Here is an 18,523-nt window from a genome sequence, read left to right on the forward strand (position 1 = left end):
CATTCCATCTCCTCAGGCCCCCCTATTCCCTGAGACACAAAAGTGTCGAACGTAGTCCAAATAATAACCCTACAATGTCTTCTGAGTGTTTCAGTGAAAGTAAGAGTGAGCTGATAGGGCAAACTTTATTGCTGTCTTATTTTAAGAAATTACCATAGCGGGGCGCCTGGGTGGCACAGCGGTTAAGCGTCTGCCTTCGGCTCAGGGCGTGGTCCCGTTGTTACGGGATCGAGCCCCATCAGGCTCTTCCGCTATGAGCCTGCTTCTTCCTCTCCCACTCCCCCTGCTTGTGTTCCCTCTCTCACTGGCTGTCTCTATCTCTGTCAAATAAATAAATAAAATCTTTAAAAAAAAAAAAAGAAATTACCATAGCTACCTCAACCTTCAGCAACCACCACCCTGATCAGTCAGCATCCACCACCCTGATCAGTCAGCATCCATCAACACAGGCAAGACCCTCCATTAGTAAAAAGATAATGATTCACTGAAAGCTAAGATGCTGTTTAGCTATTTTTAGCAATAAGATATTTTTAAATTAAGGTATGTACCTTTTTTGACACAGCGCTATTGCATACCTAATAGACTACAGTATAGTGTAAATATGTTTATATGCATTAGGAAACGAAAAAATTTGTCCTGCTTTATTGAGATATCTGCTTTATTACAGTGGTCTGGAACTGAATTCACAGTATCTCCAAGGTTTGCCTGTATAAAATCATGTCATGTGCAAACAGAGACAATTTTACTTCTTTGTTTACAATTCTAATGCCTCTATTTCTTTTTCTTGCCTGATTGCTCAACCTATAACAACTTCCAGTACTATCTTGAATAGGGTGATAAGAAGAGCACTGGGTGATGTATGGAATTGTTGAATCACTGTATTGTACACCTGAGACTAAGATTACACTGTATGTTAACTGGAATTATAATAAAAATTTTTTAAAAACATTATGAAAAATAAAGAAAGAGTAGGAAACTATTGTTCATCAAAGAAGACTAAGGAAACATGATGACTAAACACAATGTGATCTCCTGGACTGGATCCTGAAACAGAAAAGACATTAATGGAAAAACTGGGGAAATCTGAATAAGGCCTGTAGTTTAGTTAAAAGTAGTGTACCAACGTTAATCTCTTGACTTTGAGAAATGTACCATGGTTATATAAGAGATTAATGTTAGAGGAAGCTGAGTGAAGTATGTAAGGGAACTCTTTGTACTATCTTTGTAACTTGTCTGTAAATCTAGAAGTATTCCTAAATTTAAATTTTTTTAAAAAAATAAAAAAATAAAAGAGGAGGCACCCTTATCTTGTTCCTGATCCTAGAGGAAAAGCTTTAAATCTTTCACTGTTGAATATGATGTTATCTGTATGCTTGTCATATATGGCCTTCACTATGTTGATATGTTCCTTCTGTGCCTAATTTTTTAAGTGTTTTTTATCATGAATCGCTGGTGAATTTTGTCAAGTGCTTTTTCTGCATCTGTTGAGATGATTGTATGATTCTTTTTTTTCATTCTGTTAATGTGATATATCATGTGGATTGATTTGCACATGTTAAGCCATCCTTGCATCCTAGGGATAAATCTCACTTGATCTTGATGAATGATGTGATCTTGATTTAACTTGTAATATGATTCCTGGAATTTTTTTCTCTTTAATTTTATTTTTTTAGCTTATTGTCTTCTCACATGGAATGTGTATTGAAAGAAAGTTGTTCCTAAATTTTCCTATATCTACAAACAAAATAGTATCCCCATCACATGTAGCAATATCTTCCCATGGCAGAAATAACTAGTACTTCAGGCTTTGACCAAAATGACCTTGCCCTTAAGATTCCCCTCAGCTTAACATTCCCCTCTTTGTAGTGGAATAAAAATAAAATCAGATTTAATGATTATTTTATAATCATGCTTTTGGTGTTAATTCCTGAAGATATTTGCCAATATTATCTTCTAAAATTTTTGTAGTTGTTTTATAGTTTCACATTTTACATTCAGTTTTTGGTGGATTTTTAATTAAATTTTGTATATGGTTTGAGACTTATGTTGAGGCACTTTTTTTTTGCCTGTGTATATTTAACTGCTCCAACACCATTTGACAAAAGTCTATCTGTGCTCCATTGAATTGCTTTTGCACCTTTTTTGTTGTTTTTGAATATTTGACTTTCTCAATTTCTGCTTTTAATTTCACTGATTTCTGACCTTATCTTTATTTTTTTTCCCTTACTTCTTCTTGCTTTGAGCTTAATTTGCTCTTTATTTTCTTGTGGTGGGAATGTTAGATTACTGATTTGAGATATTGGTATGAAAAGCGATTTTTAATTGAAATGTGGAATTTTGGGGGGTTTATGAGACTCTGGATCTTATTTAAATCTGTGTTTCAGCAGGCTTCCACTAGCAGAGTAAGTGAGGCACCATCTCTGCTTACTCCTCCTGCATTGGAGGTGGTGATGGGGCGGGGGGAGAATCCAGATTCTCTGCTTAACCTCTGCCAACACCTGATGAGGAAGGGGCACCTCACTACTGCTAGGCAGGTTTGGGAGTTCAGACTCTCCATTAGGCCCCTATTGATAATATTCTAGCTCGGAGGAGCAGTGTGCTTCTTTAGTTGCTTTCCTCCACCTATACTGAAGAGGGTGGCATCTTTCTTTATCATTGAGTGGTGTTGATAATCCTGACTCTCCATTAGGCCTGCCAAGACACAACACTAGTTGGGAGGGAGAAGTATACTTTGTTACTATATGTGGGAATTAACATCCTGGCTCTCCACTCAGCCTTTTCTGACCCCATTATGGTAGTGATTAGGAGGGGGGGTTAGAATGCTTTGTTACATCCTGGCAAGGGTAGAATTATAATTTTGAGTGGGGCCACAGTTTTTTCTGTGATGTTTGGCTAGCGTAGAATGATTTTTGTCTAAAAGTTTTCTGTCTTGCAAGATTGACCCTTTCATGGTTTTGGCTAAAGACAGTTGGCTTTCCTTGGGCTTTTTTTTTTTTTTTAATCTGAGCCCATTGGCATTTCTAAGTTGCTGCTTTAGTACTCAGTCTGGGATATTTGAGGCTAAAAGAAAACCAAGGGTTCTCATTAGTGTGTCATTCCTTGAGTCCTGAGGGCTGTAGCTAGTTTGCTTCTCTCCATCTTTCAGGTTCTTTTTATGTATGATAAATATATATATGAAATGTCCCATATTTTTAGCTATATCTAGTAGGAAGACTAAGGACAAATATGTCTGTTCCATCTTTTCAGGACTACAAGTCCAAATTTGATTTCTCTATAAGAACTTTTTATCTTTTCAGATTTGCTATTTTTGATTCTATTGATTTTAATTTGTTATCAACATCTTGCTATATTGAGTCTCTCATGTGCTGTGTATCATTTGCTTATTAGTCCTATCAGAATGTTGGTTTGAATTGCCGTATTGTCCTTATCATAGAAGTCCATCATTTTATCATCCTGGTTTTAATGTCTTCTTTTCACTGAATATATTCATTTAAACTCTTCTATATCTTGGCTATTGTGAATAATCCAATGAAAATGGGAGTTCAGATATCTCTTCTAAGATACAGAAACAACCTAAGTGTATGTTAACAGTAAATAGATCAAGAATATGTATATATGTATGTGTATACACACACACACACAAAGGAGTATTATTCAGCCATAAAAAAAGAAGGAAATCCTACCATTTGCAATAGATGTGAACGCACCTGGAGGGAATTATGCCCAGTGAAATAAGTCAGAGAAAGACAAATACTGTGTGATGTTTGTGGAATCAAAAAAAAGTCCAACTCCTGGAAACAGAAAATAGAATGGTACTTCACAGGGGTGGATGAAATGGGGAGATGCTGATCAAAGGATACAAATTACAACTAAAAGATAAATAAATTTTGAGGATCTAATGTACAGCGTGTTGACTGTAGTTAATAATGCTGTATTATGTACTTGAAATGTGCTAAGAGAATAGATCTAATGCGTTCTAACCACAAAAAATAAGGTAACTATGTGAGGTAATGGGTGTATTAGTTTGATATTGATAAATATTTCATAATGTATACATATAGCAAATTACCACGTTGTATACTTTTAAATAAATAAATCTTTAAAATTGTATACATTTAGAGAGAAAGTGAGCACGGGGTGGGGGTAGGGCAGAGAAAGAGGGGAGAGAGAGTCTTAAGCAGACCACGCACTGAGTGTGGAGCCTGATGCCAGGCTCAATCCCATGATCCAGAGATCACAACCTGAGCCAAAACCAAGAGTCTGACACTTAACCAGCTGTGCCACCCAGGCACCCCTATACAGTTTTATTTATTAATTATGTCTCAGTAGCTGGAAAAATTCTTCTATAATGCAAACCATTTGTTTTGGGTATTTCATTTGCTTTTTGGTTGTTTCTGTCATCATTTCTGTTCCTATTTTTTTTTAGTAAAAGAAGTAATTTTTATTTTTTTAAATATTTATTATATTATGTTGGTCACCATACAGTACACCCCTAGTTTTTGATGTAAAGTTCCATGATTCATTACTTGCGTATAACACCCAGTGCACCATGCAGTCGTGCCCTCCTTAATACCCATCACCAGCCTATCCCATTCCCCCACCCTCTCCCCTCTGAAGCCCTGTTTGTTTCCCAGAGTCCATAGTCTCTCGTGGTTCATTCCCCCTTCTGTTTACCCCCCCCCTTTCTTCTTCCCTTTCTGTTCCTATTTTTTTTTTGCCCTCTTTCAAATTATATTCCTATATTTCTCTGTTTTTTGTACTTTTTGCATATTTGTCATGACATTTATTTTCATCTTATTTATAAGTAGAGTGGGAAGCTCCATGAACGGGTACTATTTGCTCTGGTTAATGTGCGTGAATTTTCTTGATTCTTTCCCAATATATCTGAGGCCCACTTTGTCTTAAGCGTTTCTATATGAGGGGCGCCTGGGTGGTTCAGTCGTTAAACGTCTGCCTTCGGCTCAGGTCATGATCCCAGGATCCTGGAATCAAGCCCCACATTGGGCTCCCTGTTCAGTGGGAAGCCTGCTTCTCCCTCTCCCACTCCCCCTGCTTGTGTTCCCTCTCTCCCTGTGTCTCTGTCAAAATATTTTTTAAAAAAAGTTTCTATATGAGAGTTGTATAGTAAGTGTAATATTCACATTTTTGTTTTGTAATCCAGTTGCCTTTCAGAACTGGTGGTGGCCAGAGAAAGAGGGACAGAAACTTCCAGGAATTGGTATAGGTCTTGAGTGTATATGTCATTTTTTAGATGGCCTTAGCAAGTACCGTTAATGGGGTGTGGGAAAGTTAATATTTCAATGCATAAAATTTCTGAAAAAAAATATTATGGGGTCTCTTATGTTTGTTAATTTCATTAAATCCAAAGAAAGTAGACTTGCTCTTCTAAGACTTTCATAGACATGATTTAACTTTAATTTATAAAATGATTTAATCTTCCTTTAATTAGCTCAGCATATTGGTATCTCTGTTGTGTGAGGAGATTCCTCACATGCTTTAAATTTTTCCTTCAAATCTATGTGGAGCCTTGGGAAATTTGCTTTAGATGGCGACAGTTACCCTAAGTTCTCATACCCCATACTTCATCTTCTCTCCTAAAGTTATATCAGCTCTTCTCATCCAGCAGAGGTAAACATAGGTGGTATCTGTCAGGAAAATTCTCAGAAATTTGGAAATGAGAAAAAATATATTACTATGCTCGATTTTCTTTTGTTTGGGCTATTTTACAATTTTGTAAGGCAGAGATTAAATTTGTAGATTTTTTATCTGGTAGAAATGAAACTCCTTTCTCTTTATTGAAACAGATAACTCCTGAAGGTTTTTGGCTGTTAGACATTAGCAGTTTTTATATCTAACCCAACAATCTTATTCTGCCATTTCTTTTTTTAATTTTTTATTTTAATTCCAGTATAGTTAACATACAGTGTTATATTAGTTTCAGGTGTACAAAATAGTGATTCAGCACCTCCATACATCACCTGGTACTCATCACAACAAGTGCACGCCTTAATCCCCATCACCTATTTCATCCAACCCCTCACCCACCTCCTTTCTGGTAACCATCAGTTTGTTCCCTGCTGTTGAGAGTCAGCTTCTTGATTTTCTTTTCTTCCCCTATGATTGTTTGTTCTCTTTCTTAAATTCCACGTATGAGTGAAATTATGAGGTATCTGTCTCTGTTAAATTCCTATATACCTAACTTTTCAGATATTCTCCAGGCTTCTTTTTTTAAACTATCCTGTTTTATAATTAATTAAAAAACATCTTTAACATTGTTCATTTTTTATTTCCCTTAGATTCCTGATTTTCACCTTTCTGAAAACTATACTTGAACCATTTTGGAGGTTTCACTGAGGTTCCCCAGTGGTCTCACCTGATGGAGCCAAATAAACTAAATCTTGTGGGCTGGTTAAGTCCAGGCCCATCTTCTCCTGGCTCCTGGAGTGAATTCAGAATGACAATAGAACTTTCACTTTGCTAACTTTGTTTTTTTAAGTTGCCCCCCCGCCATTTTAATGATTTTGTATTTTGTATTTGTTTCCTTTTTGCTCAACTGATAACTTATTTTCCCTTAGTGGCAGCAGTTATTGGAACTTCAGTCTTATGGTCTGACCATTTGGTGATATCTTGCAGATGAATCACAGAGATCTGTTCTCCGATGTGAGAGAGAGGACAGAGAATATGGTTTGTTAATCATTTTGGGTTTTTGTCTATTTATGAGCTTAAGTCAATTAAGAATTTTGTACCCATTAAGTTCTTTGTATATTTGGGATACTAACCCCTTATTGGATATATCATTTGCAGATATCTTCTCCCATTCACTAAGTTGCCTTTTTATTCTGTTGAGTTTGGTGTTTTGTTTGGTTTTTGGGGATTTGTTTGTTTTCCTGTACAAACATTTTTTATTTTGGTGTAGTCCTAATAGTTTATTTTTGCTTTTGTTTCCCTTACCCGAGGAAACATATCCATAAATATGTTGCTAAGACTTATGTCCGAGAGATTACTGCCTATGTTTTCTTTTAGGATTTTTACGGTTCCATGTCTCACATTTAGGTCTTTTAATCCATTTTGAGTTTTTTCATCTGTGTATGGTGTAAGAAAGTGGTCCAGTTTCATTCTTTTGTGTGTAGCTATCCAATTTTTCCAACACCGTTTATTGAAAAGACTATCTTTCCCCTATTGTATATTCTTGCCTTTTTTGTCATAAATTGTGTATAAGTATGGGTTTATTTCTGGTATTTTATCCTGTTCCATTGATTTCCATGCCTGCTTTTGTCCCAGTACCATATTCTTTTGATTACTGTAGCTTTGTAGTATAGCTTGAGATCCAGGATTGTAATACCTCTAACTTTGTTCTTCTCTCTCAGTTTTGCGGTTGAGATCTTTTGTGGTTCCATACAAATGTCAGGATTATTTGTTCTAGTTCTGTTAAAAATGTTACTGGTATTTTGATAGGGTTTGCACTGATTCTGTAGATTATTTTGGGTAGTATATTCTTTTGGTGCATTTGTAAATAGGATTGTTAATTTCTCTTTCTGGTACTTTATTATTAGTGTACAGAAATGCCACAGATTCCTGCATATTATCAGTTCTAATAGTTTTCTTTAGTGGAATCTTTAGGATTCTATGTATAGTGTCTTGTCATCTGCAAATAGTAACAGTTTTACTTCTTCCTTTCCAGTTTGGATGCGTGTTCTTTTTCTTGTCTCATTGCTGCAACTAGGACTTCTCTTACACTATGTTGAATAAAAGTGGTGAGAGTGGACATCTTTGTCTTGTTCCTTATCTTAGAAGAATAGCCTTCAGTTTTCCACCACTGAATATGATGTTAAGGTTTGTCATACATGGCCTTTATCAGGTTGAGATATGTTCCCTCTAAACAGACCTTGTGGAGAGTTTTTAACCCGACCAGTTATTATATTTTGTCAGATGCCTTTTCTACCTCTTTTGAAATAATCATATGGTTTCTACCCTTTTTCTTGTTAATGTGATATATAATATTGACTTATTTGTAAATACTGAACCACTCTTACTTGCATTCCTGGAATAAATCCCGCTTGACTGTGGTAAATGATTTGAATTTATCATTTTATAATTTTTTAAAAGATTTTATTTGTCAGAGAGAGAAAGAGCACAAGCAGGGGAAGCGGCAGGCAGAGAGAGAAGCAGGCTCCCTGCTGAGCAAGGAGCCCGATGTAGGACTCGATCCCAGGACCCTGGGATCATGACCTGAGCCAAAGGCAGATGCTTAACTGACTGAGCCACCTAGGCATCCTGTTTCTATAATTTTTTAAAATACGCTATTTAGGAAACTTTGGAAGTACTGTTTTTGGATATAAGCAGAAGAACCTTCTCTGAAATTAAGGTGGTGTGGTTGAGAGGAATGTGTTTCAGAACTGAATTTGTAGGGAATTTGGAAATTGGGACAGATAAGGAAGTATGAGACAAAAAACTTTGCTTCTCCAAATTATTTGTCTTTTTCAGTAATGTAATCCTGAAATTCATTAAGTCATTGCAGAATAAAGAATCATTATAATCAGAAATGATTTTTGAAATCTACTGGCATTTGTTTATAAATGATTTATGCATTAATCGTTCTTATCTTCATATTATGCTAGGACAAATTTATTTCCATGAAAATTCACCTTCATAGGACTCTTGTTATCAGTATAAAAGCATATTTTGGATTTTCAGAAAGTTTATTACCACACAGATTCTTAAATTATTCCCATTTCTAGAATCAGAATTATAAACAGAAGGGGAAATGAACCATGAGAGACTGTTGACTCTGGGAAACAAACTGAGGACTTCAGAGGGGAGGGGGGTGGGGGATTGGGATAGGCCGGTGATGGGTATTAAGGAGGGCACATATTGCATGGTACACTGGGTGTTATGTGCAAATAGTAAATCATGGAACATTGCATCAAGAACTGGGGATGTACTGTATGGTGACTAATATAACAAAAATTATTTAAGAGAATAAATATGAGAGACTATGGACTCTGGGAAACAAACTGAGGGCTTCAGAGGGGAGGGGGTGGGGGAATGGGATAGGCTGGTGATGGGTAGTAAGGAGGGCACGTATTGCATGGTGCACTGGGTGTTATATGCAACTAATGAATCATGGAACTTTACATCAAAAACCAGGGATGTACTGTATGGTGACTAACATAATTAAAAAATATTTAAAAAATAGCCTTTATAAAAAAAATAAATATAAAAGCACAAGCAACATACCCTTTAATGTATAAATTTTCAAACTAGTTATTTCTATTTATGTGAACGTTTCATTCAACTTTTTGAATTTTGATTCAAATACCAAATTATTTGATTCATACCAAATTATTTTTTCATTAATATATAATAGCTACCTTCGATTTAAAGAGCTTTAAAGTCCATAGAAAATCTTTTTTTCCCAAGAACAGTCTCATTATTTCAAGTACCAGTGACTTAAAAATCTTGTCACTAAGGGATTTGATCATTAATGCCAAAATTTCTCTCCATTTATTACCACATATACAAGCAATCAAAATGAGTTTTCTCCCATTGCTTTGTCTTTCTGAATTATAACACATTGTTTCACAAAATAACAATTTTATAAATCAAGTTTTCTGAGTTTCTAAATATCTGTATAAGTCAAATATTCTCTTTTCCAAAAAACAAATTTAATTTGTGTATATAACATTTCTGGTTTTGGTCATAAAATGTAACATAATATCTTCAATTGAAGGAACATAAGTCCCATATTTTTTGAAATTTCAGCCAAAATGTATTTCAGTGTTATGTATGCATATAAAATTGTTGTTGCAGTGCCACCATGACTAAGCACCAATATAAATATAGCTTTCAGTAAAAGCAGCATCTCTTGGCATTGTCATATTTTGCAAGCAGAATTTAAGATGTGATATGACAAGTACCAGTGCCACTTTATTTATGGAAGGAAGAGCTGGTGTGTTTGATGATCCTATCATCAAGAATACAGACCTCTGTATTCTTCATATGAGACTTTCTAAGCAAATGCTAGAATTGTGTAGTAAATGAGTATATACTGTCTGTGGATTCATGAGGTGTGCATTCAGGTGCCATTTAGGGGTTACACCACTAGTTTATGCTACCACTAGTGGTGTAGACTGGCGCTAAGATGCCAGGTGACTGAAATTCACCTTTCTCTTCTGTAAAAATGGGGATACTCTTAACATGTACATCATAAAAGCACTGTTAACATTAAACTAATACATGTAAAGCATCTGAAATGGTGTCAGGTTTGTAGTCTGTACAAGTGTGTTCTCGATGTTATATACTTTTCACCAAAGGAATACTGTTTATAAAAATATATTTAGAAGTCATTTTTATCAATGATATATATGTATCTATATATGTGTGTGTATGTATACGTGCTATACATACATGCTATGAGGTTATATACATGTACCATATATTTTTACCTTTGTTTAACCCTCATTCATTTGCAAAGACTCACTTCTGGCTCTACCTATTTACTGATGCCACTCTGTCTAATCTCGGTAAGTCATTCTGTGACCTTTTGTAATACTCCTTTCACCCAAATAACATCCAAATAGTGGCTGATTATCAAAACTGCCTGCTGAGGTGGTATGTAGATATTCTAGTGTACAATCATTTATCATTCTTTACCTGCAAGATAAAATAACTTACTAAATATTCATATTCAAATGCTACTAAACTACATCAATATTAAATAATTCTACCTAGTGGTAACACTTAGTAGTAAGTTAAGTGTAAGAAATGCTATAAACAATATAGCATCAACAGTTATATTTTGAAATAATGGGTTTTAAGTAAATGAGAATCTAAACAAATCTATTTCTAAAGTCTTTGAATTTGGATGTTTTAAAATGGGTTATATTTTTTAAAGAAAATATAAAATAATGGAAGACTAAAGAAAGGGAAACCGAAGGAATAGAAAGGAAAAAAAAACAAAACAAAACTCTATTTTACAGAAATAGTTGTATTACAGTATGTTCTGGCCTGACTGCATAAAGAATATTGTAAAATTCTAAGTGTCATATTTGCCAAGAGAAATTGAAAACCTGGAATACATTCAGAGGTGAGTGATCTTGATGTCATACTCTTGAAATTCTACCCTTGATTGCCGTAGAATTCTACCTACACTTAATCTAGCAGTGTAGTTCAGTAGTCTTACTCCTATGGATGGAAAAACCTGAAAGAATATAAGCTTCATACTTGAATATTGTTGGTGAATTTCAAGGGAGGATAAGTCATCCAATTTTACTCATAATCTGTGCCTTTCTATTTCACTTAATTGATCAATCCCTCTGTAATTAATTGTATGAACAGTACCAGTACCAGTTTATTGTTCCGCCGAATGTAATATGCACTGTATAACACAAAGTGTTCTGACTCTAAGTTGAAATTCTGGAGTAAGCAAGCTCAAACTTTCTTCTTGACTATGTTATTTCCCTGGGCTTTTGCTCTGATAATCTATACAGTAACTCTCTGAGGATGTGGTTTGCAGCATTTTCCACACATACATGACAATGGAACACTTGTTCTGTGGACAATTTCTTAAGGCTGGTTTGGAGAATCATTTCTCTAGTCCAGTCTTAACAGGATTTTTAGTTTGTTCACTCTCTTCAAAAGCTTTGTAACCCTTATGTTATTTACATATTTTCTTTATTTTGCCGTTTTTTTCTATTTCAGTCCTACGTTATGTTATCATGAAATATTTTAAATCCTTTCAAGTTGAAATGGCCAAATCCAAGTGAATTTCTTATAATCCAAAAACTGATTTTACCCTGACTTTGAAGTATAGTCTTATGCCTCCTTTTTCCTACCATGGACATTCTGCTCTGGGTGAGAGGTAGAAAGTGACCAGGTCTGATCAGGGATGAGGGTGAGGTGTTTCACACAAGGTTAACAGTTTATGGGACAGCAAGCACAAACTTAAGTGGCCAGAGGGTTTTGATATGTGGCTCAAACTCCCTTCATAAACGCTGTCACCAGTCGTTCCTGTGCCACTATATGCAAGCCCTAACAAGAATGGTCCTTAGAATGGATTGTATATAAATGTGGGATGGAAGCCATACCTACTGGCTCCCACTCCTCTATGACTTCATCTCCAAAATGAGCAGACAGTTTTTAATGGAATACCACATACAGCCTGGGCTAACCTTGATTGCACCTAAGATGGAAAAGAGGGCCCTGAGCCAGGGAGTTCTCTTCTACAGTGAGAGGCTCTCAGCAGGTAGCTGATCAACTCACATACCTGAAAGCCTTTATCATCTCATTAGTTTCCAATTGTCTGCTCCTCAGTGCACTCACACATCATTTCACTAAAGCCTCAGCTGGTCTTTGTCAGCTCTCATCAGGAGATCTGCACCCCAGTGATATCAAATCGATTTTATATCACAATGTAAGTCAAATTTAAGTCTGCTTGGCCAGCATCTATGAACTATGTTATAATAACTGAAATTCAGCATTTCCAAAACCTGTGTTTTGAAAATGCTGCCAGGTGAAGGCCCATAATGGACTTTGGAAGACCAATTAATTAGGATAGTATTTCATCTGTCAGGATTGTTTAGCAATATCCAACCTAACAGCCATGTGTTGCTCCCAGGTGTGTTGCTTAATTTCCAAACGTCATTGTTATTTTTAGAAGAGTTTAAAGCATTTGTCCTCAAACTTGGCTACACATTGGAATCATCTAAAGAGGCTTTAAATATACCTATGACTAGGCTCCACCTCCAGAGATACTGATTTAATTGATCTGGGGTGAGCCCCGTCATTGGTATCGTTTAAAAAGCTTCCTAGGTGATTCCAGTTTGAAGCTAGGCTAGAAAACCATTGGCTTGTAATAGCAGCAGTTGCTTGATCTTTTCTATGCTTCATAATAAACTTCTGCTTAGTCAATTAAAACAATATTCTAAGAAAAAAAATTTATGATTGCTGTAGTCTTTTTTTTTTTAAACCAATGCATTTCTTTTCTGTACTGCCTCTAGAAAATTCATATTTGATTACTGTTTCTTTAGCTTGGACTGTTCTTTTTCCTTGATGTAAAAGACCTTTTGTTAGCCTTGGAAGTGACATATACATTAAATAATTGCTAATTATTTATTGAGCACCTATTATATGAGTAGATAGATGATATGGGGAAAATTAAGGTACTTAAAACATTAACCTCACGATATTTATCTGAAATACTGTGAAGAAGGCATATTTATCTGAAATAATGACCCATAATATAAAAATTAAGTGATGCTTGTTCAATTAAAAATAGAGACGACCAGTTACCAACCCAGCTTGCTCACTGTTGAAGTTTTTTCCTTCAGGCCTTCGGGGTGAATCAACCTTCAAAGGAATGAGGTGAGAGAAGCCTCAATCTAAACTAAGATAAATGGAGTGGGAAGGGATGTGAGGTGGCAAAAATTGGCTTTATCATTCAAAGACCAGTGATTAGGGAACAGTTATAAACATAAGTGCCATTGGTAAATTGCAGAACTAGCCCCAATTATTTTCTCTTCCTGTATCTACACATTGTAATGCTTCTCTCCTTTAATGCTGCATTTGACCAGCTCTGTTCATGTGCCAGCTCTGAGTCTTCCATATTTCTACTTGCCTCTTAGGCCTTTGTCATCACAATGGGAATATGTCTTAGTTAGCTTGTTGGAGGGTGAGATGTGGATAAGAGCAGTCACCTCTGTAAACAATCAACAGACTCCAGACATGTAAGTGTAGCCAAGTTCAGCAGAGCCGTCTTGCCAGCTCCCAGTTGACCCTGCACATGTGACCAATACACTCAAAAAGATGAATAATCCGGTAAGTAAAATGGAAGAATTAAATAAATAAAAGCATATATCTATTATTTTATTCATCTCTCTGGGTTTTAAAATGTGAGAAGTTTCTAGTATCTACCTATATGCTACCTGTACTGATGCAGTTTTAATTAGGAGTATTTTAGTCACTGTTCTCTAGAAATATATCCACCTTTGTATGTTGTCTGCCAGAGAACTATGTAAATCTTTCTAAAAGACAAAGCCTTATTTTGAGACACTTTAAATTTGCCTCATCACCTAGGAAAATGGGTGGGAAGATGAAGTATCTGACTCCTTCTTAGTCTAGGAGTTGTACTTGGAGAAAAAAAGGTAATAATACCTTCTAAACTTAATTTGCTGTTTCTTCCTCCAGGGTTTTCAAACTATGCCCAGTTGCTCTTTCAAACAGCTCAAAACATCCAGGTTTATTAGAGTGTTGATACTCTCAGGAATAGAACCACCCACAGAGCCAGTAGTTTTTGTAGAAATTCAAGGCAAAGTGATATTCAGTGAACCTTATGGAATTAATAAGGAACAAAGTATCAATAAAGAATTTAAGGATGTACACAGTAAAGACACAGAACTACTTAATTCACTCCTGGTGTTCTTTAAAGTTTGCCATCAGACTTTGTATTCCTTCTGCCTATTGCCAATAGTTCTTCATATGGGCTTCACAGAGCAAATGATTATCATACCACCTGATCGCAGGGGCATAAGGATGGGGATTAATCTTCATCTTTGGTTCATAACACACATTCATTGTTGGTCCAGGCATGACCCTCTTTTATTATTCACCTAGTTAGATATGTATATGTTTGTATTTATTTCTCTATGTTAATATTATAAGAACCTGAGAAATCATCACTCAACATGAAAAATAGAATCTTGATAATAAATTAACATGTGATCCTATACAAACCATTGTCCTGCCTACTTCTCACTTAATGGAATTGCAACCTAAATTCTGTGTTCATTTCCTTAGGTTAAATGGTTAAATCCACTTTTGAATTATCTATATATCTATATAGATCTATAGATCTATATCTCTCTATATATATCTATAGATCTCTCTCTATATATATATATATCTATAGATCTATAGATATATATATTCTCTATATATATATTCCTTAAAAGTATGCAAAGACATATAGGTATAGCTATAGATAAACAGATGTACAGGCTGTATCTTTTGGGATTTTTTAACTTAAAAATTCTGGGTTTCACATCTCTTGTTACAGTTTAGTCATTTTAACTTCTGTACAATATTCCTTTGTGTGAACATACACATTTCATTCATCCATTCCCCTCTGGATATATAATGGGTTGTTTCCAGGTTTTTGCTCTCATGAACAGTGTTATTATGGATGTTCTCACATGTGTCTCAGAATGTAAATATATGAGTTCCTCTTAGGATTGTAATTGTTGAGTCATAAGGAATGTGTATATTGAATTTTATGAGATAATGCCAGATGTTTTCCAAAGTAGCTATACCAGTTTTAGACTGTCACCTGAAATCTTTCAGTAATGCTGTGTGTCTATATTCTTTCCAACATGTGGTGTTAGACATTTTTATTTGAATTTTCACCAGTCCAAATAGAAAAAATATATATATCATTTGATCTTGATTTGCATTTCAGCTATCAGAACATGTGTTTTCAAATTTATTAGCACCAAGTTTTTTATCATGTGTCAAACGCATGTTTTTTATTTCCCTTCATTTTTCTTTTGGGTTGTTTCTGATTTCCTTAGTGATTTAAAGAAGATTTTTGCATATTCCTCATATTTATTGTTTGTCATTTGTGTAATGACAAATACACTCCCAGTTTGTAACTTTTCACTTTCTTCAAGGTATCTCTTGATGGTAATTTTCAAAACTACAGAAAAGTTAAAAGAATGGTGAGTCAGTTATTCACCCATGTTCACCGTAGATCTATCAGTTGTTAACATTTTGCAAAGCTGTGTTAACGTACATGTTTCTGTACATATTATTTTGCAAAACGACTTGAGAAGTTGCTGACATCATGATACTTCATCTCTTAAGACATGGTCCTATATAACCACAGTACAATTACTGCTTTTAAAATAATAAAAATATTTCTATAATATCATGTAATATAGTGGCAATATTCTGATATCCCTGGTTGTCCACAGATTGTCTTCTAGAGCTTTTTAATATCCAAAGTTCACAAATCTCTTTTTGTTTTTGTCATTTTTAATCTCAAATAGATCTGCCTTTTTGCTTTTCTCATTGCTTATTTTTTACATGTCTGTTTCTCACGGCATTAAATTTTTGAAGAATCCAGTCTGTTACCTTTTATAAAATAATCCATTTAGAATTTTAATAATTGTTTCCTCGTGATTAGAATTAGTTCAAACATTTTCGGTATAAATGCTTTATAGGGAATGTTACTGCCTCCTTACTGTGTCACATCAGAAGCTTATAAAGTCTGTTTGTCCCACTGTTGGTGATACTGAATTTAATTATCTAGTTGACACAGTGTTTTTTTTTTAATGATTTTTATTTTTTTATTTATTCAACAGAAATAGAGACAGCCAGTGAGAGAGGGAACACAAGCAGGGGGAGTGGGAGAGGAAGAAGCAAGCTCATAGTAGAGGAGCCTGATGTGGGGCTCTATCCCATAACGCCGGGATCACGCCCTGAGCCTGAGGCAGACGCTTAACCGCTGTGCCACCCAGGCGCCCCCTAGTGGACACAGTGTTGATTAGATGACGCCATTATAAAGACAGAATTCTTTCCTTGTGTTTAGTAAGTAATCTGTGGAATGATACATGAGTATTTAATTACTCCAGTGGTTTTCACATCACTCAGTTAAAATTACTATGCTAGATGTTGCAAATTGATGATTCCCTAATAATTTTATTCCTTAGAGACTTGATATTGAGCATCTTTTGATCTGTCTGTTGCTCTGCCCAGTTTTTAATTGGATTGTTTTGTTATTGAGTTGTATGGCTTCTTCATACATTTTGGATATCAACCCCTTATTGTATATCTCATTTGCAAGTGTCTTCACCCTGTTCAGTGGGTTACCTTTTGCTTTGTTGATGGTTTCCTTGGCTATGCAAAAGCTTTTTAGTTTTTTATTTATTTCTGCTTTTTTAAAAAAATATTTTATTTATTTGAGAGAGAGAGCAGGGGAAGGAGCAGAGGGAGAGGGACAAACAGACTCCTTGCTGAGTGCAGAGCTGGACACAGGGCTCATCCCATCACCCTGAGATCATCAATCAAGAGTTGATGATTAACTGACTGAGCCACCCAGGCGCCCCTGTTTATTTCTGTTTTTGTTGCCTTTCCCTTTTGAGACAAATCCCAAAACATATTGCTAAGACTGATGTCAAACAGCTCCCTATGTTTTCTTCTAGGAGTTTTATGGTTTCAGATCTTACATTTTTATTTTTGTATATGGTGTAAGAAAGTGGTCCATTTTTTTCAGCACCATTTATTGAAAAGACTTTTTTCCACGTTATGTTATTGCCTCCTCTGTCATATTAATTGATCATTATAATCATGAGTTTTATTTCTGGACTTTCTAGTCTGTTCTGTTAGTGTATGTGTCTTGTGACAGTACCATACTGTTTTGATCACTATAGCTTTGTAGTGTATCTTGAAATTTGGGATTGTGATACCTCCAGCTTTGTTCTTTCTCAAGATTCCTTTAGCTATATAGGGTCTTTTGTGGTTCCGTACAAATTTTAGGATAATTTATTCTAGTTCTGTGAAAAACGCCGTTGGTATTTTGACAGGGGTTGCAGTGAATCTATAGTTTGCTTTGGGTGGTACAGACATTTTAATATTAATTCTTCCATTTCATGAGCACAGTGTGTCTTTATTTCTGTGTTGTTTTCATTTTTTCTTACATCAGTGTTTTATTGTTATAAGTCTTTCACCCCTTTTTAAAATTTCTCCCTATATATTTTATTCTTTTTGATGCAATTGTAAATGGGATTGTTTTCTTAATTTCTCATTCTGCTACTTTATTATTAGTGCACAGAAATGCAACAAATTGCTTTATATTAATTTTGTATTCTACAACTTTACCGATTTTTTTTAGTTTTAATAGATTTTTGGTAGAGTCTTCAGGGTTTTCTACATATAGTATCAGGTCCACTGCTAATAATGACAATTTCACTTCATCCTTTCTAATTTGGATGCCTTTTATTTCTTTTTTTGTCTAATTTATGTGCCCAAAATTTCCAGTACTATACTGAATAAAAGTGGTGAGAATGGGCATCTTTGTCTTTTTTCTGATCTTAGAGGAAGAGATCTTAGTTTTTCACCAGTGAGTATGATAGTTGTGAGTTTGCCATATATGGTTTTTATTATGTTGAGGTATATTCTCTATACATCTATTAAGTTTTTACCATATAAGGATGTTGAATTTTCTCAAATGCTTTTTCTGCATCTGTTAAAATGGTTGTATGATTTTTTTATCCTTTGTTTTGTTAATAACATTATTATTTATTAATAACATTTATTGATTTGTGGTTGTTAACCATGCTTGCATCCTGGAATGAATCCTACCTCATTTGTGATGTGTGATCTTTTTAATGTCTTGTTGAATTCAGTTTGCTACTATTTTGTTAAGGATTTTTACATCTATGTTCATCACGGGTTACTGGCCTATAATTTTTTTTTGTAGTATGTTTGTCTGCTTTTAGTATTAGGATAATGTTAGCCTCTTAGAATGAGT

General features: G+C 35.0%; 1 long non-coding RNA gene across 4 annotated transcripts in view; it reads left to right on the forward strand.

Annotated features, from left to right (window-relative positions):
* The window catches only part of LOC105234470, a 70,213-nt gene that overhangs the window by 25,860 nt on the left and 25,830 nt on the right, over positions 1-18,523 (forward strand). For all 4 annotated transcript variants that reach the window (XR_004622452.1, XR_004622451.1, XR_004622450.1 and 1 more), the window contains one exon: positions 13,623-13,815. This is a non-coding gene — a long non-coding RNA (uncharacterized LOC105234470). The remainder of the gene's footprint in view (positions 1-13,622; positions 13,816-18,523) is intronic.

This window comes from Ailuropoda melanoleuca, chromosome X (assembly GCF_002007445.2).
Source record: "Ailuropoda melanoleuca isolate Jingjing chromosome X, ASM200744v2, whole genome shotgun sequence".
Classification (NCBI taxonomy): domain Eukaryota; kingdom Metazoa; phylum Chordata; class Mammalia; order Carnivora; family Ursidae; genus Ailuropoda; species Ailuropoda melanoleuca.